The sequence below is a fragment of the Bubalus kerabau genome, chromosome 20 (genome assembly GCF_029407905.1).
Source record: "Bubalus kerabau isolate K-KA32 ecotype Philippines breed swamp buffalo chromosome 20, PCC_UOA_SB_1v2, whole genome shotgun sequence".
Taxonomy (NCBI): domain Eukaryota; kingdom Metazoa; phylum Chordata; class Mammalia; order Artiodactyla; family Bovidae; genus Bubalus; species Bubalus kerabau.
In genome coordinates, this window is record NC_073643.1 from 32091483 (window position 1) to 32113107 (window position 21625).

The 21625-nt window shown below is 41.0% G+C and overlaps 1 protein-coding gene across 23 annotated transcripts in view; it reads left to right on the plus strand.

Annotated features, from left to right (window-relative positions):
• Positions 1–21625, plus strand: part of FOXP1 (forkhead box P1) — a 714382-nt gene that overhangs the window by 449310 nt on the left and 243447 nt on the right. The window contains exon 1 of one of the 23 annotated variants that reach the window (XM_055557299.1): positions 19327–20447. The exons of the other annotated variants lie outside the window; for them this stretch is intronic. The gene's annotated coding sequence lies outside the window, so the exon portion shown is untranslated. Of the gene's footprint in view, positions 1–19326; positions 20448–21625 lie in introns of those variants that run through there. 23 annotated transcript variants of the gene reach the window in all.

The window sequence follows — 21625 nt, forward strand, 5'->3', positions numbered from 1 at the left end:
TTCTCCTGATCACCTGGGCTAGAAATCAGGGAAACTTACTCAATTCTTATAATCAGACAGCTCCCAGATCTTTGGTTCTAACTGTATAATATCTCATTCATTCATTCATCTATCTGATAGACTGAATTATTTATCAAATTGCCTGGTACTACGCTAAGTATAAGACATGATTCTATGCTTACAGTAACACATGCAGAAAATTACACCACCACGTAATGATTGCTCTGGAAGAGTTTAGTATACAACTCCATAAGACACTGGGGGTGAATGCCTATCCTAGACTCCGTTGGTCATGGGGATGGTCTCTAAAAGTTTCTTAGCTTGAGCTCAGTTTTGAGGTTCTGTAGGACTTAGCTCCATGAAGATTCCCTGCAGAGACATTGAGGTAGAGGGAGTGTGTGTGTGTGCAAGTCGAGGCATTTGCTGCTGTTGTTGACCATGGTCACAGTGGAGATGGAGAAGGAAGGGAGGAGAGGGAGAGAGGACAGAACAGAACAGGTACAGAGCGTGAAGGGCTGGGCGCCGAGCCCAGTGCTGTCATAGAAATAAAATGAGAGCCCCCTGAGGAATGTAAAATCTCCTATTAGCTACATTTAAAAAGTAAAATGCATCGGGTGTATATTGTAGTGGTGTTTTATTTAACCCAATTCAAAATATCATCATTCTAAACTGGATTCAATAGTTTAAATTTATAAACAACATGTTCTACATTTCTTTCTTACATACTAAATCTGAAAAAATCATCTCAGTTGGGATATTAAAATTTCATCAGAAATACTTGATCTGTACTTAAATTTCATGAAAGTTCACAGTTGAGAAGGTAGATTCATATACCTAAGTTGTTAAGCACATACCTGAAAATTTGAACCAATCACTAAACCAAGTATCAGTTTTTAAATTGAAACTACTTTGCATTAAAATTTCACATATATAAAAAAATTCAGCTCTGCAGTCACTGTAGTCAAATTTTACTTGTTCAATAATCTCATATAGCCAGTGGCTTTCACACTGGGCAGAGAAAGCCTAAAGGTTTGGGACTTCACTTGTGAGGCATTAGGGAGCCATTGAAGGAGGAGCCAGTAAACAAAGGAGGTGACATGACCAACGTTCTGTGACGCGGCCAGACTGGAAGCTGTATCCATTCTCCTTCAGAGTTCTAAAGTGATGGGGGGTGTGTTCCAAGGCAAGGGTGTGGAGAAGCAGATGTTATTTAAATAGGAAGCAGGGCTCAAGCTCTAATTCCTCTCCTTCCCAGGCATTTTGTTTTTTGAAACTTTGGAGCACTAACCTGTAAAATGAGTAATAACTCTCCACACTTTCCATTAGCATGGGAGTGGCCCTAAAAACCGAGTGAGAAGGTGTAGATAATAATACAAGCTTATGTTTTTTAAGCAATGAATGGATGGATGAATGCATAGGAGGTAGAGTGGATGGAAGTTGGTAAAAGGGGAAATAAAAGAGAAAGAAAACTATCAGATAACTCTTGATCTGGGAGGTGGCCCCCTTTTTAAAATCCCTGTGGTAGGGTTTGGATAGAGGAAGAAATAGATGAGCTCAGTTTGACATAAAGTTGAGTTTCTTTTAGAACGTCCAGAAGGAAATGTTCAGCAGTGTCCAGAAGGTTGCAGGAGTTGGGATCTGCAGCTCTGGAAAGATACTTTGGTTGGTGGAAATGATTCAGAGCTGAGAGGACAGAGATAGGACTGCAGTGAAGCCATGGGGAGGATAAGGTCTCCCAGGGATGGTGCTTTTGAGCAAGAGTCAGCAAAGTACATCTCTGTGGACCAAATCCTACTGCCACCTGTTTTGGAATAAAGTTTTGTTGGCACTCAGTCATGTCTGTCTGTTAGTGTCTTGTTCCTGGTTGCATTTATGGCACCAGGGAGCTACAGCTCTGCATGGTTGGGACAGGGACTGTATAACCTACAAAATAGAAAATATTTATTCTCTGGACCTTTTCAGAGGGGGGAAAAAAAAACCAAAATTGTCACTGCCTGGTTTAGAGTTTTGGAGTCCTGAGGATGGAACTCTAGGCAAGATGAAAGATTTCAGAATGAGCAGAGGAAATTAGGCTCATTGAAAAAAGTGAGAAGGAGCCACCCAGATTTTGCAGGCAGAGAACCACTGTGAGCAGGGGAAACCTGGAAACAGAGAAGAGAGATTTTCCCCCAGAGATTTTGAGGGCAGGGAAGGCAGTGTGAGTGTCAGTGTCACAGTGGCATTGCCAAGAGGTCAAGTGAGTTAAGTACTGACCGTTGTCAGTTGAATTTAGCAACTCCAGTCTCATTTGCCATCGTGGTAGGAATATTTGGTGCAGAAGACCAGTGCAGAAGCCAGCTTGCCATGGGCTGGGGATCCTATAGGGAGGAGGTAGGAGGGGCCAGAGGTTAGCTCTCTTCATCAGCAGGCAGGAAATGGGGAGAGCCCTTGGGGGAGCCAAGGGAGACACTTGAGGCTGAGGAAGCTTGTTTTTAGCTTGGCCTTCATACTTGTCAGGAGAGGTAGAGTTTACAGGTAATAGCAAAAGAAGGAGGCATGATGGAGCAGATGCTCAGGAGTCAGGGGCAAGAGGGAGGGATGGAGCCTCCAGCCCTCTTCTTAATCCCACTCTTAACTGTATCTGTCAGTACTGGCTCCAGCTTCCTAATTTGCCCCCTGGTCTCCTCACATTTAGCGGCATCCTGTATACTTGCATTGGATTTCTCTTGATAAAACGTTCCTCTTATTCCAGCCATTCCCTGTTCCCAGCTCAGTGAAGATTCCACCTACAGTCTTCCCTTCCAGGCTCAACCATTTCTTTTCCAGGCATCTCTCCTATTTGCTTGTGAATGTGCACTCCTTCAGCCCGTCTTTCTCACCCTCGTGAAACATGGCATTCCAATTACAAGGCGTCACCCGAGTCTTGCCTAACCTGACCCATCATAGAGGACTCGGTCACTAGTATTTATAAAATAGAAATCCAAAGAAAAATCACAAGTCATTAACATTTGAAGGCATATTATAAATTTATTATGGAAAAAAGAGTTCATTGCTTTGATGTAGTGCAGATTCCATAGGACAGTCAGATGAGACTGACATGAGGGACCAAATCAGTTGTGGTAGGGGCTGTTCTGTGAACTGTAGGATGTTAGCAACTTCATTCCTGGTTTCCCAGTAACACCTTTTCTTCCCAGTTGTGACAACCAAAAATGTCCCCAGGCATTGTCAGATTCCCCTCGGTGGGGGTCAGGGAACAAAAATATCCCATATTGAGAGCTATTGATGTGGAATGACAATGTTAGGCAGAATCTTTTCCCTTGGCATTTTGATTTTTTCAGATGTATCCTCTCCCTCATACTTTGCATTTTTAATAGTTAGACCCAAGGGAAATTACACTGAAGATACATTTCATTCCAGGCAGTAAGAAATGGAAACCACCCATTTTTGACTTCTTACCAAGTTATTAGTGACTCTACCCTATTCTATCTAACAGTATGAGCAACTTATAAAAATCAAAATAAATGTTCCAACATGTGAGCTAATGATGTTATCACTAAGCTTCCGTACAGTAAGATCTTTTTTCTTTTTTTAAAAAAAATTTTATTTACACATTTTTATTGGAGTATAGTTGGTTTACAATGTTGTGTTCACTTCTGCTATACATTGAAGTGAATCAGCTATACGGATATCCCCTCCCTCTTGGACCTCCTTCCCTACCCCTCCCCCCACCACGTTCCACTCCTCTGAATCATTTATCATCATTGAGCTGAGCTCCCTGTGCTGTACAGCAGGTCCCCACTACCTGTCAGTGGTCATGTGCATATGTCAATCCTGCTCTCTCAGTTGGAGAAGGCAATGGCACCCCACTCCAGTACTGTTGCCTGGAAAATCCCATGGACAGAGGAGCCTGGTAGGCTGCAGTCCATGGGGTCGCTAAGAATCGGACACAACTGAGCAACTTCACTTTCACGCATTGGAGAAGGAAATGGCAACCTGCTCCAGTGTTCTTGCCTGGAGAATACCAGGGACGGTGGAGCCTGATGGGCTGCCATCTATGGGGTCGCACAGAGTTGGACACGACTGAAATGACTTAGCAGCAGCAGCAGCAGCTCTCTCAGTTCATCCCACGCTCCCTCCCCGCTGTGTCCATACGGCCATTCTCTGCATCTGTGTCTCTATTCCTGCCCTGAAAACCGTTCATTTTTGCCATTTTTCTCGTTTCCACATAAATGCATTAATATACAGTATTTTTTTTCTTTTGCTGATGTTCTTCACTCTGTATGACAGGCTCTAGGTCCATCCACAAATGACCCTATTTTGTTCTTTTTTCAGTTCAGTTCAGTCGCTCAGTTATGTCCAACTCTTTGTGACCCCATGAATCGCAGCACGCCAGGCCTCCCTGTCCATCACCAACTCCCAGAGTTCAATGCAACCCATGTCCATCGAGTCGGTGATGCTATCCAGCCATCTCATCCTCTGTCGTTCCCTTCTCCTCCTGCCCTGAATCCCTCCTAGTATCAGGGTCTTTTCCAATGAGTCAACACTTTGCATCAGGTGGCCAAAGTATTGGAGTTTCAGCTTCAGCATCAGTCCTCCCAATGAACACCCAGGACTGATCTCCTTTAGGATAGACTGGTTGGATCTCCTTGCAGTCCAAGGGACTCTCAACAGTCTTCTCCAACACCACAGTTCAAAAGCATCAATTCTTCGGTGCTCAGCCTTCTTCACAGTCCAACTCTCACATCCATACATGACCAGTGGAAAAACCATAGCCTTGACTAGACGGACCTTTGTTGGCAAAGTAATGTCTCTGCTTTTCAATGTGCTATCTAGGTTGGTCATAACTTTCCTTCCAAGGAGTAAGCAGCTTTTAATTTCATGGCTACAGTCACCATCTGCAGTGATTTTGGAGCCGAGAAAAATAAAGTCAGCCACTGTTTCCACTGTTTCCCCATCTATTTGCCATGAAGTGATAAGACTGGATTCCATGATCCTAGTGTTCTGAATGTTGAGTTTTAAGCCAACTTTTTCACTCTCCTCTTTCACTTTCATCAAGAGACTCTTTAGTTCCTCTTCACTCTCTGCCATAAGGGTGGTGTCATCTGCATATCTGAGGTTACTGATATTTCTCCCGGCAATCTTGATTCCAGCTTGTGCTTCCTCCAGCTCAGCGTTTCTCATGATGTACTCTGCATATAAGTTAAATAAGCAGGGTGACAATATGCAGCCTTGACATACTCCTTTTCCTATTTGGACCCAGTCTGTTGTTCCATGTCCAGTCTTAACTGTTGCTTCCTGACCTGCATATAGGTTTCTCAAGAGGCAGGTCAGGTGGTCTGGTATTCCCATCTCTTTCAGAATTTTCCACAGTTTATTGTGATCCACACAGTCAAAGGCTTTGGCATAGTCAATAGAGCAGAAATAGATGTTTTTCTGGAACTCTCTTGCTTTTTCTATGATCCAGCGGATGTTGGCAATTTGATCTCTGGTTCCTCTGCCTTTTCTAAAACCAGCTTGAACATCTGGAAGTTCACGGTTCACATATTGCTGAAGCCTGGCTTGGAGAATTTTAAGCATTACTTTACTAGCTTGTGAGATGAGTGCAATTGTACGGTAGTTTGAGCATTCTTTGGCATTGCCTTTCTTTGGGATTGGAATGAAAAGTGACCTTCTCCAGTGCTGTGGCCACTGCTGAGTTTTCCAAATTTGCTGGCATATTGGAAGGTGAAAGTGGAGAGTGAAAAAGTTGGCTTAAAGCTCAACAGTCAGAAAACGAAGATCATGGCATCCGGTCCCATCACTTCATGGGAAATAGATGGGGAAACAGTGGAAACAGTGTCAGACTTTATTTTTCTGGGCTCCAAAATCACCGCAGATGGTGACTGCAGCCATGCAGTCAGAAATTAAAAGACGCTTACTCCTTGGAAGGAAAGTTATGACCAACCTAGATAGCATATTCAAAAGCAGAGACATTACTTTGCCAACAAAGGTCCGTCTAGTCAAGGCTATGGTTTTTCCTGTGGTCATGTATGGATGTGAGAGTTGGACTGTGAAGAAGGCTGAGCGCCGAAGAATTGATGCTTTTGAACTGTGGTGTTGGAGAAGACTGTTGAGAGTCCCTTGGACTGCAAGGAGATCCAACCAGTCCATTCTGAAGGAGACCAGCCCTGGGATTTCTTTGGAAGGAATGATGCTAAAGCTGAAACTCCAGTACTTTGGCCACCTCATGCGAAGAGTTGACTCATTGGAAAAGACTCTGATGCTGGGAGGGATTGGGGGCAGGAGGAGAAGGGGACGCCAGAGGATGAGCTGGCTGGATGGCATCACTGACTCGATGGACATGAGTCTGAGTGAACTCCGGGAGTTGGTGATGGACAGGGAGGCCTGGCGTGCTGCGATTCATGGGGTCGCAAAGAGTCAGACATGACTGAGCGACTGATCTGATCTGATCTGAGTGCAGCACTTTCTCAGCATCATCTTTCAGGATTTGAAATAGCTCAACTGGAATTCCGTCACCTCCACTAGCTTTGTTCGTAGTGATGCTTCCCCAAGGCCCACTTGACTTCACATTTCAGGATGTCTGGCTCTAGGTGAGTGATCACACCATCGTGATTATCTTGGTCATGAAGATCTTTTTTGTAAAGTTCTTCTGTGTATTCTTGCCACCTCTTCTTAATATCTTCTGCTTCTGTTAGATCCCTGCCATTTCTGTCCTTTATTGAGCCCATCTTTGCGTGAAATGTTCCCTTGGTATCTCTAATTTTCTTGAAGAGATCTCTAGTCATTCTCATTCTATTGTTATTTTTTATGGCTGAGTAATATTCCGTTGTACATATATGTACCATATCTTCTTTATCCATTCATCTGTTGTTGGACTTGAAGTCTTAACAGAAACCACATTTTACATAATGCCCCTGCCCCAACATCCCTGATTATTCCAGGGACTCTTCTTCTGTTGTGAACTCTTCCATCAAGGGCTTTCTGGTATAAGTGAAGTCAGATTTCTCTCATCACAGATATCCACTTGTTGGAAGGAAGCCAACTTTTGAGTAACGAGCCAAAACCAAACATGTTGAGCTATCCTGTTAAATTTGTAGTTAAAAGCTCACAAACTCATGGGAAATGAGCACAAGGAAGCCGTGGTGGGCTTGGAGTGCTATTTGAAGTAACGCTGAACACACTCAGTTGTGGGGTTATGAAAGCTTCCTCTTCAGTAAGGAAGAATGAGGTAGCCTCACTGCTGGGATGGGTGTCCTTGGTGGTGGGGATTTGATCATGGGATCTCTGATGCCTGTTCAATCCCTGTTCATGTCACTGTGTAGCCACATGCTAAGTACACTAATGATTAACCATTGCGTCTGCAGTATGAGGTACAAGTTGTTAATTCTATATGTAATTATTAGCATGTACTTTATTAACTTCCACAAACCATGTATACCAAGGAGAAGTGCTTCTTAATGGCAATTACAATTTTTTTTTTTTTTTCCGGAGGTGTCAAGGCTTTAAAGAGGTAGTTTAGAACACGGCTGGTGTGCAGTTGCCCTCTGCCCTGCTCTGCATTTTCCCTCTTAACTACAACTTGGTAAACAAGAGCTAATTTTGAACAGTAACCCAGAAAATGAGTGCCATTCTCTAAGCTGTCATCTGAAGAAATGTTGATTTTATTGATGTTCTAGTCCTTACATCTCCAGAAGAAAGCAGGAAATGTTTCTAAAAATCGTTTTCGCTGAGAGCACAGTCCTGCTTCAGGCTCGTTTTATGGTGGGGATAAGAGTATTCTGCACTTGAGGATTTTATAGTGTCTTCTGAGTTTTATGGGCTACTAGTAATTCCTGTGATTTATTGAGCACCTACTGCATACTAGACACTTTACATATATTGGCTTTGCTTGCTGTCAAAGCCCTCTGCATTTTTCATTGTAACACTACTCACAGCTTATTATATGATTTATTGATTAATGTGTGTTTTCCCCATCAGACAGTCACCTCCATGTTAGTGGATCTGTATCCATTTTTGTTCCCCATTGTTACCCCAACACTTAGAACAGAGCCTGACACTTATTAGGTACAAAATAAGTACTCTTTTGAAGGATGAGTGGATCCACATGCAGAGTGATGTGGTTTTAGAGATGAGGAAATGCACAGATAGAGTGGTGGGCATATTGTTGAAACCTTAAAATTGGCAGCATCAAATTCAAAGTCAAGTGTGTCTGGTCCAATGGCAGACAATTCTTTCCACCACACGTGCCTTCTCAGACTTTAATCTGAATCACCTCTGGGATCTTTACCAACGTGTACATGCTCATTCAGTGGGTCTGAGATGAGCCGAGAAGGTGCATTTTGCTCTCAGGCAATACGCATGCTACTGTCCATAGACCATGCTTTGTCTAGTAGAGGTCTGCACGATAGTTGCAGTGTTAGAAGTGATAATTTTCTTATCTGATGGAGGCATATGTGATTCTGTGTCTGAAAATCCTTGCCACAAGACAGAGTCTTTGCATCTGTACTGGTCTCCTAAGGAAGGTATCATGGGGCTCTGCTCTTGGATAAATATATTGGCCACATCAGTTGGTTATCCATGGGCTGTGTTCTTTGATGTGTCTTAGATATTGATGATGCTAATGGGCCCTGTTGCCTCTATTAACAGTCTTATACTCAGTATCCAGTGGTGTTTCTGCTCTAAAGATGTCCGATACCCATAGTCTTCACATTGACCTTGGAAATGCCCAGGAGTAGCAATGCCCTTTATAAGTTTCTTTGCATATTTAGTTGACGCCTGTTGAGAATCTGGAATCTCCAGACGTCAGGTGGTCCCACCACTGACTCCATAACCGTCTAGTGGCCCCAGTACGCAGTGTGTGAAGGGAGGCTGCCATCATGGATCCCACTTTGGTGCCTGCTCTATCGAGTGTGGGCGTCTTAAGCTCTGCCCTTCTTGTTGGCGTGTGTGTGACAGTTTCTTCCAGATATCCTCCCTAGCTTGATACTTCCTCCTAGCTCTTGAGAAATAGGTACAGAGGTTGGCCTTGTGCAGTAGTTAGAGTGCAGGGTTCAAGGTCTGGTTGCTTATCTTAGTCATTTGACACCACATGGTGGAGCAGCAGCCAGAAGCAAGAAGACCAGGGGACAAATTAGGATGCTTGAGCCTGTACTGACAGATGAGAAGGGGCCCCTGAATCAGAGCTGTGATTACTTACCACCAAGCAGTCTGATGCCTGGCTCCACCTATCCTGTGTCACCAGCCTATGGCTCTTTCACAGTTTCTCAGTTCATCCCTTGCTGACTAGAGGATGTATCTGAGTTCTTAAGACTGACTCTTTATTCTCCCCAGCCATTCACACCAGAGCTGTTCATCATCATTGTGCCTGATTGGAGTCTACCCTTCATTCATCATGTAACATAATGTCACCATTTTTGGGGGGAATGCAGGATTTGAAGATCTGTGTATGTTGTATTCTAATTGTATAGTAGTAAAAATTGAAGGGGCGCTTTGAAAATGATTTATTTGAGCTCAGTATTTTGAAAAACTCTTTGGCTCCACCTTCCTTTAAAATATTCAGCTATATTAGATGGTCATGAAGGCTGGTTTAATGAGATGAGGACTTAAAAGTTAAGGACATCATTATATTATCGAAATCACACTGAAAGTAAATTGGCAGATACCTGTAGTTTGTCCTGAAGTCACTTATTGAAGACCTTGCTTTAGTTCTCTTCACGTGGATAGACACAGCACAGGAATTTATAGACAATGAATGAGGAGTCTGCCACTGAAGAAATTTTTGTAAAGCACATGATGGTTGTTTCTATCTAGTTACATTAGACTTTTCTACCTTTCATTTTTATTTTTCATTTGTTTGGGAATGTTATGTGATCTTAATTTATGGAAGCTCTGTGCCTGTGCCTTTGGATTGATCAGCATTGCAAAGGCAGTGATTAAAGTGAACAAATGTGGAAAGCCACAAAGAGAAAAGACTGCTTGTATTTTTCTTTTATATATAAAAATTATTCTGATTTGTAATACTTTAGCATCATGGTCATTGTTCCCATACAAAAAAATACTGTATTTTGTGAAATGATACAATCTGTGAGGCATTTCCCATTATGTAGACACCATGTCTTTAAATTATAGCAATTTCTTAAGATTTTAAGGCAAAATGGGCTCTTAGAAGTGTGATTAATAGCAGAGAATGAGGCTAATGCTGGGTCATCAGTGGCACTCCATTACAAAAAAGGTTGGACTAATAAAAGCATCCATCTTTTTGACCAATAAAGCATTTGAATGATATGCTTATACTTTTTATCATATAGTAGTTACTTAGTAATGAATAAACTCTGAACTTGCATTGAAGAAAGACAACTCTACTTAAGTGACTGTTGGACTGGTATTTTGATGATGTCAGAAAAGGCAGGTCTGGGAGGAAGGCTGTGTTGAAGTTGCCAGTTTAATTTTTAAGCTGTCTTCTACAAGCGTCAGACCCAGGGCCCAGGAGTCCCATCCATTTTAGGGGCAAAAGTAGAGAGTCTAGTCAGTTGATTGTTTCTTTAGCAGCGTAAGTCTATACAGTAGGTTCTCTAAGTGCTTTATGAGGTGCATCCTTAAGAATACTGTGCTTGGGAGTCCAGGATGTAGCCTGATCCCAGCACAGATCTCTCAGGCCTCCTCTGGCTCGGTTCCCCAAGACATAAGCTCGTACCGCATACCCTGGTGTGTTGGAAGAGGATTTTTAGATGGTTCATAAATCATTCACCAATTCTCATTATTGTGATTTGATGTTGAAGCAATTCCATTTTCAGTCTGTTTTAATCCTTCTGATAAAGGCAAGGAGAAAGTCTCCATTTGGTGCTAGTATGTCTTTAATCTCTCTCCTTCCATTGTAAGCTCATTATTTAACAAAGGAGGAACATGGCTCCCACTCAGAGCCTTTGTGGACAGCAGGATCTAGCTAGAATTTAATAACACCGGTTGGGTTGTATTACATTTATTACAAAGTCTTTCTCTCCTTCAGAGGAACGCATAGTGGTTTTTCCATTTGACCAAATGATATAAAGTTTTCTTTGAAATAGATTTATGTTTGTCAAAAGTGAATAAAATTTTAAAATGACATTGGAGGTGTAGATAAAGCCTGCAAAAATCATGAAGGGAAATGCAGAAGTGAGTGCTTGAGGCTTGAAAACTGGCCCAAGGGACTACTCAGATGGCATGACCGCTCTGAAAATCTCAGGATTTGTAAGATTTTTTTGTCCCAGAGAAAAAGTTGTGGAAAGAATAAATCAGTCTTTTCCAATCTTGGATCTCCCCGTATCTTCCTCAGGACTATTTTCAGTTTTTAAAATAATATATCAAACAAGTTGTATGATTAGGAGTTTGGGATTAAAATATACACTCTACCATATATAAAATAGATAACCAGCAAGGGCATACTGTGTAGCACAGGACACTCTATCTTGTAATAACCTATAATGAAAGAGAATATAAAAGGAGGAAAAAAAGGTGTTTATATGAATATATATCTAAATCACTTTGCTGTATACCTGAAGCTAACACAACATTGTAAATCAACTGTATTTCAATAAAACGTTTTAAAAAGTAAAAAATAATTGAAAGTTAAGGCATGAAAGACTTCTTAATGCGTGGTCTTTTCCTCTTTGATTTATTTTACTTTATTAATATTTTTTTAGTAAATGAAACTAAGCAATTGGGGATCTTTGGGGAACAAAGTAAGTAAATATTAAGTCAGTGCAAACATAATTATGGTTTTGAACCATGGATTTTAAATCATTATCACTAGACTCAAACACCCATTAATTAATTAAAATAGGAACCATTACAATCAAGCACATTTTTGCCAATGAGAAATAAGTTTGTTTATTCCTGTAGTGAAAAATCTGTGGTTTGGGATTCAACGAACTCTTGGAGAGCATCTTCTTCCTCCTGCTGGTTGTGGAAGTGTTTTCCCTGCAAAAAAAGTTGTCAGGATGCTTGAAAAAATGGTATCAGCTGGCGAGATAGCAAGTAAATGTGGCACTGTTGTGGAAAAGAATCGGGTCCTTTCTGTTGACCACTGCTGGCTGCAGGCATTGCAGGTTTTGGTGCATCGCATCGGTTTGCTGTGCAGATTTCTCAGAGGTAATGGTTTCGCCGGGATTCAGAAGGCCGTAGTGGATCAGACTGACAGCGGACAATGGAGAGTGTGCCTGACCTTTGTTTGCTGCAAGTTTGGCTCTGGGAAGTGCTTTGGCGCTTCTCTGTCCAGCCACTGAGCTGGTCATTGCCAGTTGTCATAAATATGCACTTTTTGTTGCACATCACCATCTGATTTAGAAATGGTTCGTTGTTGAGTAGAATAAGAGAAGATGACTCTTCAAAATGACGATTTTTTGGATTTTCAGTCAGCTCATGAGGCACCCACTTATGGAGCTTTTTCATCTTTCCAATTTGCTTCAAATGCCAAATGACCGTAGAGTGGGTGACATTGAGTTTTTCAGCAACTTGTGTAGTCGTAAGAGGATCAGCTTTGACGATTTCTTTCCACTGGCCCTTGTCAGCTTCCTATAGCCAGCCACTGTGCTCCTCATCTAAGGCTCTCGTCTCCTTTGCAAAACTTCTTGAACCACCACTGCACTGTATGTTTGTTAGCAGTTCCTGAGCCAAATGTTTTGTTGATGTTGCAAGTTGTCTCTGCTGCTTTATGACCCACTTTGAACTCGAATAAGAAAATCACTTGAATTTGCTTTTTTGTCTAACATTATTTCCCTAATCTAAAATAAATATAAAATGAACAGCAAGTAATGTCATTAGCATAAAACATAAAGTGAGAAATACACATTAAAATTATGTATAACCACATTTATTTAAGAATGTATTCCAGTGTCAAGTAGCAAATTTCAACTGAGCAAAACTGCAGTTACTTTGCACCAACCTAATAGACATATGCCGGTAAAACTGAAGGTACATTAGGATAACTGTAACACCACAGTTGGGATAGAAGAAAAATGCATGTTATCTGTCCTAGCCATGCTAAGAAATCAGTAGAATCATCCTGGAATTCAAAGGCGTCTCCCTCCATTTGGGTGATGGTTATGTGTTTGGTGTTGTCCTTTACCAAGGGAAACAGTTATAGCTCTTTGGATTACCATTTAGAATTGTAAATGCTACTTATAATCCTTGACCAATAGTCTAGTTCTTCCAAAATTCAGGAATAGGAAATAAAAATGAAGGTCAAGAGAAGGCCTGGACAAAATTAGAAGTGTGAATAATGAGTAATCCACTTTTTCCATTAAAGGTGGGAACTAGGGATGGAAGAACACAATATTATGCTTTTACGTCTTCATTTTTTTCTCGCTTGAGTTTTGCTGGGACACAGGATAGGGCATCTCTGTCTCCTAGTTATCTCGGCCTCATGCACAGAGCAGTGAGCATGGAATTTGAGAACGTTCCGTTCCCAAAGCATTTGAGGAAGAGTCTCTGTGTTAGTTGTTTCAGCCGCCAGACTTGCATCATCAGAGTTGAGCAAGGCTGAGTTTCCTTCTCTAGGGCAGTGGAACGGCCTAAGCCCCAGAGGGCTTGCTAGGACAGACAAAGGAAACGTCTCCGTGTCCCTTCCCTGTGTCCGTATGGTGGTAACAGGTTCATGAGCCTGAGAAATTCCCTCTTCTGATGGCACGGAACCCTCCTTGGAAATTTCTTCTCCTGACACTGTTGAGGCCTTAGGGGCTGTGTTGATTTGGGAAAAGGAGACAGTCAGCAGAGATGGACTTGGGAAGCAAACCACAGTACAACAAAACAAAAACACAAAAGAAAATCCTCTGTTTCTTTGTGACTTAAGCGTCACAGAACAAAGAATAGGTTATTGAAGTAGGAACTGGGAACAAGAGCTGCTAGAGAAGGTTAGGAGGTTTATAGTGGAATTGAGAATGAGGAATTGGGGTGGCCAGGAAAGACCAGTACAATTTTGTTACGATTTTCAGACAGAGGTAGAAATTTGAGTAATCTGATCGTTATCAGTGCACTTGCCAGAATCCTCTCAGGTGTGTCTTTAGTTGATTTTTTAAAATTTCATTTTCTTATTTTCAAATTCTGTTTTGGATATCCAGCTGTTTTGCTGTACTTTGCACTGACATAATGCTGAGTTTTTAAAAATTAACTAACTGATTGTACATGTAAGATATGTACTTAAGATATGGACTTCGCTGGTGGCTCAGATGGTAAAGTGTCTGCCTACAATGCGGGAGACCAGGGTTCAATCCCTGAGTCAGGAAGATCTGGAGAAGGAAGTGGCAACCCACTCCAGTATTGTTGCCTGGAAAATCCCAGGCGAGGAGGAACCTGTTAGGCTACAGTCCATAGGGTCACAAAGAGTCATACATGACTGAGCAACTTCACTTTCTTTTTTACATGTAAGATATAGATAAATTACCAAACTGTCTTTCAGTGTGTCATTGCTTTATAACTTTTAAGTAATGGAAAGATGTTATTCACAAGTATCAAAATTGAGTAGTTTAATTGTTAAAGTATCTGTAAAATAGATTCCCAAATTCATGTTATAATTGCAAATAGTTTACTTAAATATAGCGTCTCTGATACAGTGTGATAACTTTCTTTTGATATACAGCATGCTGTTTAACATGTTAGTACACATGAAACAGATTTTTGAACATAAAACATTTCTTTGTAATACTTTGTTAGCGGACAGATTAAGCTTATTCACTCTTGGCTTCCAGGATTTAAGGTTTCTTTGATACGCTGACAAAGTGAACTCTTGCATACTTGTATGTAGCATCAACCAATGTCTTTTAAGGGGCAGAAGTTTGATTTTTGCTGGGTGGTTAAGAATGCTACAGATCTATTTGTGGACCCAGTGTGCTTAAGGATATCTTGGAACAAGAAACTCGGGGAGAAAGTAACATCAGGGTTTTCCTTCTAGGTAAAACATTCCTGATCCAGGTCGGTGTTTGACTCATATACTTCATTGATAAAAGATGAGCCCAGGAAGTGAATGCATGGTTACTCAAGCATGAAAACATCACAGTCTTTTAAAGCTTTTACCATATCTATCCTATAGTAGTTTAAACCATGTAGCTATTTTATTTTTTATCTATAAGCAAGGAAATAAAAGGGCATTGACTGAACTCTTTTTTTGTTTGTTTTGTTTTTCATTTGGGGCAGGGAAGCAGGGGAGCCTGTTTTTCTTAAAGGGGGTCAGGCTTTTTTTTTTTTTTTTTTTTTTTTTGATTGCTAAATAATGTCACCAGTAAAGAGTTAACCAGATTTCACTTGATTCACTCTGGCTTAGATGATGATGAGTAATGCGAGGTTGGTAACTGCAAATTGTTGTTTATAAGCAAACATGGCATTGTGCAAACAAGCAGGCCTGGTCTCCAACTGGTTTGATTTCATGGTGGTCAGCAGCTGATCTATGTAACATACAACCTTTCTGCCTCTCTAAATGTCAGAAGAAGGACTGTTTGTTTATCTTGCCTTCTTTGCAGCTGTTTACTCTGTAATGCATTTACCTCGACCTTGATTCCCAGAGAGTGGCCCCTCTCTCCTCCCCAGCTCTGTTTACATTAGTCCTGCCCCTGGTGTCACCTATGAAATCTGTTGATTATTCCACCTGGTTAATGTTAAATTACTCTTGTAAGATGATGTGTTTGTTCATAAACACAAATGCTGGGCCCCTTGTTTACTGTACCCATGGTAGCAATCGTTATTAAACAAATATTGCTTTGTTTGCGGGTGTGAGCAGCAGTTTATCCTGCAAGGTCTGTTTTTAAAAACACACACGCATTAAAAAAAAAACAAAAAACTTACATGCTAGAATTTTGATAAAGAAAGAAAAGGGGAACTTGTCCCTGGAATGTGGTTGAAACAGACTTAGGTTTGCTTTTCTTATCTTTTGCTTGGATGAAGGGGCTGGAGAGATTAGCGAGTTGTTTGGTTTTTCTAAGAGATTTCCTTAGTGTAATGATATCTATGCAGTTGTTTGCTTTTTTCAGAAGGGAGAGAGCTCTCCTGAAAGGCCACTAGCTCAGTAATAGAACATCAGATGACTAGAAAACTCTTTGTGGAACAAACAAGGGCTTAGAAGGTCTAGGAGAAAAAGTCTAGTGCTATGAACAAGGCAGTCACCTTTGAAAGGTACAGTCCTTGAATTTTGTATTTTTATGTGTTGTGTGTTGTCCTGTGGGCTCCATATGGATCTTCTGTGATGCCTATACTACAAGTTTGAAAGAAGACTAACTTTTAGTTGAATATGTTCTGAATAATTCCCTGTACTATAAAGACATCCTGAGAGGACAGCATACAATTAATATCAGTGGTAATATTTTTAAAAGCTAGTATTTTGATTCTCTGTTACACTTACCTGCCTCACTTGAAAATGCATTTATGCTTATATGATTTCTTGTTAAGTAAAGCAGACCTTGTATCTCTCTATTCAGCTTGAGGTGTCTGTGGAGGGGGGGTGTGTGTGTGTGTGTGTGTGTGTGACTCTAGGACAACTAGAGTCTGGCAACCACAACAGAAGCCTGTCCTTTGTCCTGTTTTGCAAACAATAGAAAAACTCAGCTCACATCATCTTTGTTTTTGTTTTTTAAATTCCTGTTTGTTGCTGTTTCTGACTTTGCCTTGTGATTCAGCACTGGGCAGGGCCTGCTAGCGTTTGCTGTAAATTATAAGGATACACCACACACTGGGTTGAGGGTGGAGGCTGAGGGGGTCATGACCTTCAAGAAATGGTGGTCTTTTATGTCAGCAAAAGCCTGCTAATCTCTCTGTGAGAGTAACTTTGGTAGGAGAAGGCTATACATGCATAGGTGGAATTTTTGAAGGATAAAATTAAATAATTGTCCATTTCACACAACAGAGAAATGCAAGCAACAGACCTCTGATGGCCTGCATTCACAAAGCTGCCATGATTGCTATGAACTTATTGTTCACTTTGGCCACCAGAGCGGTTAGGTGCTGCAGGCGAAATGGGAGATACGTGAAGTGTGTCATCGAACACGCTGGTCATTAATTGCTGCTAGGTATCCGACTCTGTGTATATTCAGCTATATAAAATATAGAAATGAAAAAAATATATATTCTGACCTGGTTGTCGGTCACTTTATTCCATTAGACTCTTTCTGAGAATGCAGCAGTTGAATGTTCGAATGATTAAAGTTTGGTAGGCTTTGTTCTCAAACTTAAAATCTGTTTTGTTCTATGAAAATGCATTTTAATTAAGCTCCCCAGAACACCTGGCTCCATCATACCTTAAGCTTCAGAGGCTTCCTTGTGGCAAAGCAAACAACCTAGTCCTGAACTGGCAAGGCTCCTTTCTGCTCTGTTTAATTATTTGAGCTTGTCTGGATTAATATGCCAGGGAGTGGGTATGGATTCTCCTTTGTACTTCTGTCTCCTGGAGCGGCTTCTCACTTCTATACTTTGCTCACAGTTGCTATGATTACAGCACCTAAAGTCTCATCTACTGGGAGAGAGCAGAAAAAAAGACCAGTGGTCACTGAACCTCTAAAAATATAATTAGAGATCTGTAACTTTTTAGAGGTTGGAATGTTGTCATCTACCCTTCTTCATGTCTTCTTAATATAAAGAGTACAGCGTTCCAGAAGATTTGGTTATGACAAGTCACAAGACTGAGGCATCTATAGTCCCTGAAAAGTTTTGCTGCCCTGGAATTGAAGTTCAGAAATGCCTTTTCCTTAAAAGGTTGAAGTCCCCTGTCTTCACACGGAAAGCCTAGTAGAAAAGGGAAATCATCTGTTGTTGTTGTTAAGACCATCATTTTCAGTTCAGTTCAGTTGCTCATTCGTGTCCGACTCTTTGCGACCCCATGAATCACAGCACGCCAGGCCTCCCTGTCCATCACCAACTCCCGGAGTTCACTCAAACTCATGTCCATTGAGTCGGTGATGCCATCCAGCCATCTCATCCTCTGTCGTCCCCTTCTCTTCCTGCCCCCAATCCCTCCCAGCATCAGGGTCTTTTCCAATGAGTCAGCTCTTCGCATGAGGTGGCCAAAGTATTGGAGTTTCAGCTTTAGCATCATTCCTTCCAAAGAACACCCAGGGCTGATCTCCGTTAGAATGGACTGGTTGGATCTCCTTGCAGTCCAAGGGACTCTCAAGAGTCTTCTCCAACACCACCGTTCAAAAGCATCAATTCTTTGGCGCTCAGCTTTCCTCACAGTCCAACTCTCACATCCATACGTGACCACTGGAAAAACCATAGCTTTGACTAGACGGACCTTTGTTGGCAAAGTAATGTCTCTGCTTTTGAATATGCTATCTAGGTTGGTCATAACTTTCCTTCCAAGGAGTAAGAGTCTTTTAATTTCATGGCTGCAGTCACCATCTGCCGTGATTTTGGAGCCCCAAAAATAAAGTCTGACACTGTTTCCACTGTTTCCTCATCTATTTCCCATGAAGTGATGGGACCAGCTGCCATGATCTTAGTTTTCTGAATGTAGAGCTTTAAGCCAACTTTTTCACTCTCCTCTTTATTTCAACCTTATTCTACTAACTCTCTTCCAAGTCATGAATTACAGGGAAAATTAAACATCCTGTTATTTACCATCTCCAGGCCTCTGAATTATCCTCATGTGTATTACATGTTCACCATGGGTTTTGGTAGAGTTTTTTATTGGTTGATTATCTTTACATTTTCAGCAAACTGGGACAATCTTACTTCTGTGAAGACTTAAAATGATTTAATGGCTGACGTTCTCTTCTGAGTTTTAGAACTCCAAAACAGTTAGTCATTCCCGAGTACAGGAAGCAGAATATTTTAAAACAAGCAACATAAAAGGTGGTGACTACAGGCCCTTGATCTCATTTGATTGAGAGGTTGGATTTGAATTTTTCTGTTGTGTAATCATTTAGTTAAAAATTCAGCAGTTATATATTGGATTCCTATTATGTGCAAGGCATGTCTGAAAGTCAAGTTGGAGATAAAGGAATTTTGTGCTGTTTAATTCTTATTAAACAAATGGAGATGGAGAGGTGCAAAAGAAAATCATTTTAATCAGAAGGCCTTTTCTTGCATTTAATTGATAAATAAAAGTGCTTCTAGTTTGATAAGTACAAACTAGTTCCTATTTCTTTTTCCCTCCTCCTTTGCACTATAAAGGTTAAGAGAGCTATATTATTACTGTTATTATAAATTTGCAGTATTATTGTTATTAATTATTTCTTACTGACAATGAACGGAATTTTCATCTCAAGTTTCTCACCAACTGACCTCAATTCCTTGTTTCATAAAACCCCTATTGTTAGGGATTCTGGCTCTCTAGATGCATCCACCATATTGTTACCTGTACCCATTCCTTTCTCACACCAAACCCTGTGTTTCCTGCATTTTTGAAGGCCAGAGAGAGGAGTAACTCCTTTAGTCCCCAAATGCCAGTGCTTCCTAGGAGGGATGTTCCTGGAGCTTCTTTATTTCTCCTCCCAGAGAGGCCCAGCCCATCATCTGCATAATATTCTCTCTCCACACTAACCTGGGACGGATGAAGATTCCAGTTTTACCCTAGACGCTCCCATATGACTAACTTGCCACTTGGTTTTTTTTTTAAGATGCTTTGACCACTTCATTGCTCCTTAACTTTTTCTTCGTTAAGTACTACACGAAATTCCAGATTTTTAAAGATAGATGTAGACGCGTACAGTGCATGATAAAGTTGATAATACATAAATCATTTTTAACAACAGGTAATATGCATAATTTATGGTGTTACAGTGCTATCTTTTTGATATTTATGATGGATAGTGCTCAATTTTTGCCCTCATATTACTGCTTTAAATTATACCACGAGAAAATTAATGAGAAAGTAGATTTATGGGTTTCATTTGTTTGTCAATTCGGAAATTAATTGGGTGTTAATTTTAGCCGTCCCTCATCAGACCAGGACTTCAGTCTGTATGCATTACTTTGTATTCATTGTGGCTTACTTCCCATTTACTGTGGGTCACTAGCTTTGCATACATTAAAATAGCCCTCCGGCTCATTCCCTTGATTACTTTTTGAACTGCCATGCATTAGAAAATTTACGCCTTTCTGTTATAATTATGAAAATTTGGTTTTGGGAGATGGTGCCTTCACAGCATAGTTAGTACTCTGACTTCTCTCCCTTAACTTGGCCCTAGGATGGTTGTTCCATGAAATGGGACTGCTGCCACTGGGGTCAGTGGACGGACAGAAGTGTGTCTAAAGAGTTCAGAGACAGTTTGTGGAAGTGCTCTCAGATGAGAAAGTAATCAGCTGTGGTCAGTCCGTTTCTCCTGTTCTTCCTCCTCCTCTTCTTTTATCTTTGAGAGTATGCTGTGAGACTGCCGGTTGCAGACAGTCATTCAGTATCTTGGAGCCAGCTGTGGCCCTTCCATCATGCCCTTTCTTCACTTGCTTCCTGTAATCCGCTCCACCGGCCCTGTGTCTCCTCACTGCCACCTGCCCCAGTAGCATCTTTCCAGGTAAAGAGTGAAAGATTGGGAAGCTTGTGTCTCTCGCTGGGAAATGTAGACCCCTCTTCTACATGGAGGCCCTGACTTCCATCTCTATGTTTTGGTATTTGATTCCCTGACTTGAAGGAGAGGAAGTGAGAGTACCAGGTGGGTTAGTTTCCCAGGTGACACCACTGAACTACAACGGGGAATACGTTCCCCTTAGCCACACCTTAAAACTCCTTGGTGTGTATAGTGTGGCGAGGTAAATCCTTCACACATTTAAAGGGAATAGTTCATTTATCTAATGAGACCCGAAAGTGTGTGTTGGTCTTATTTCTTAATACAGACAGGTATTATTTCTTCTTTCCTGAACCATGTGGAAATGATTGTTGAGGATTTTGAATCTTCATGCTGCAACGTGAGGATTTTAAAGAGTACTTCTTTCGAAGAAGAACTGGGCTGACTCTCACTCTTTTTTAACTCACCTACAAACCCTGTGCGAAGTCTAACTGATAATTGGGTTGGAGCCAATGATCGAGATTGTGAAAGTACAGACATACCCTCCTGTTATTGCACTTCACCTTATTGTGCTTTGCAGACACTGCATGTGGCTCTCTATAAATTGAAGGCTTTTGGCAACCCTGTATCCAACAAGTCTATCAGCCCCATTTTTTTCCAGTAGATTTTACTCACTTTGTGTCTTGGTATCACAAATTTGTCATTCTTACTGTATTTCAAATTTTAAAAATTATTACTATACTTACTAGAGTGCTCTGTAATCAGCGGTTTTTTATATGACTGTTGCAATAAAGATTACAACTTCTTGAAGGTTCAGATGGTGGTTAGCATTTTTCAGCAATAAAGGTTTTTAATTAAAGTATTTTTATTAACAGAATACTTTTTTTCAGACACAATGCTATTGTACACTTAATACACTACGATAGAGTAGAAACATAACTTTTCTATGCACTGGGAAACCAAAAAATGTGTGTGACTCACTTTACTGTGATATTTGCTTTATTCAGATATTCATTTTCCTGCCATATTCTGGAACCAAACCTGCACTGTCTCTGAGGCCTGCTTGTATTAGCTACTCATATAATCTCTCCATTTGTAGAGTTCCCCCAGTCCTCCTCCCCTCCATCACTTCCTTCATTTCACCTTTCCATCCTTCCTTTTTTTTTCAAAGCCTCTCTTGTCTCTTC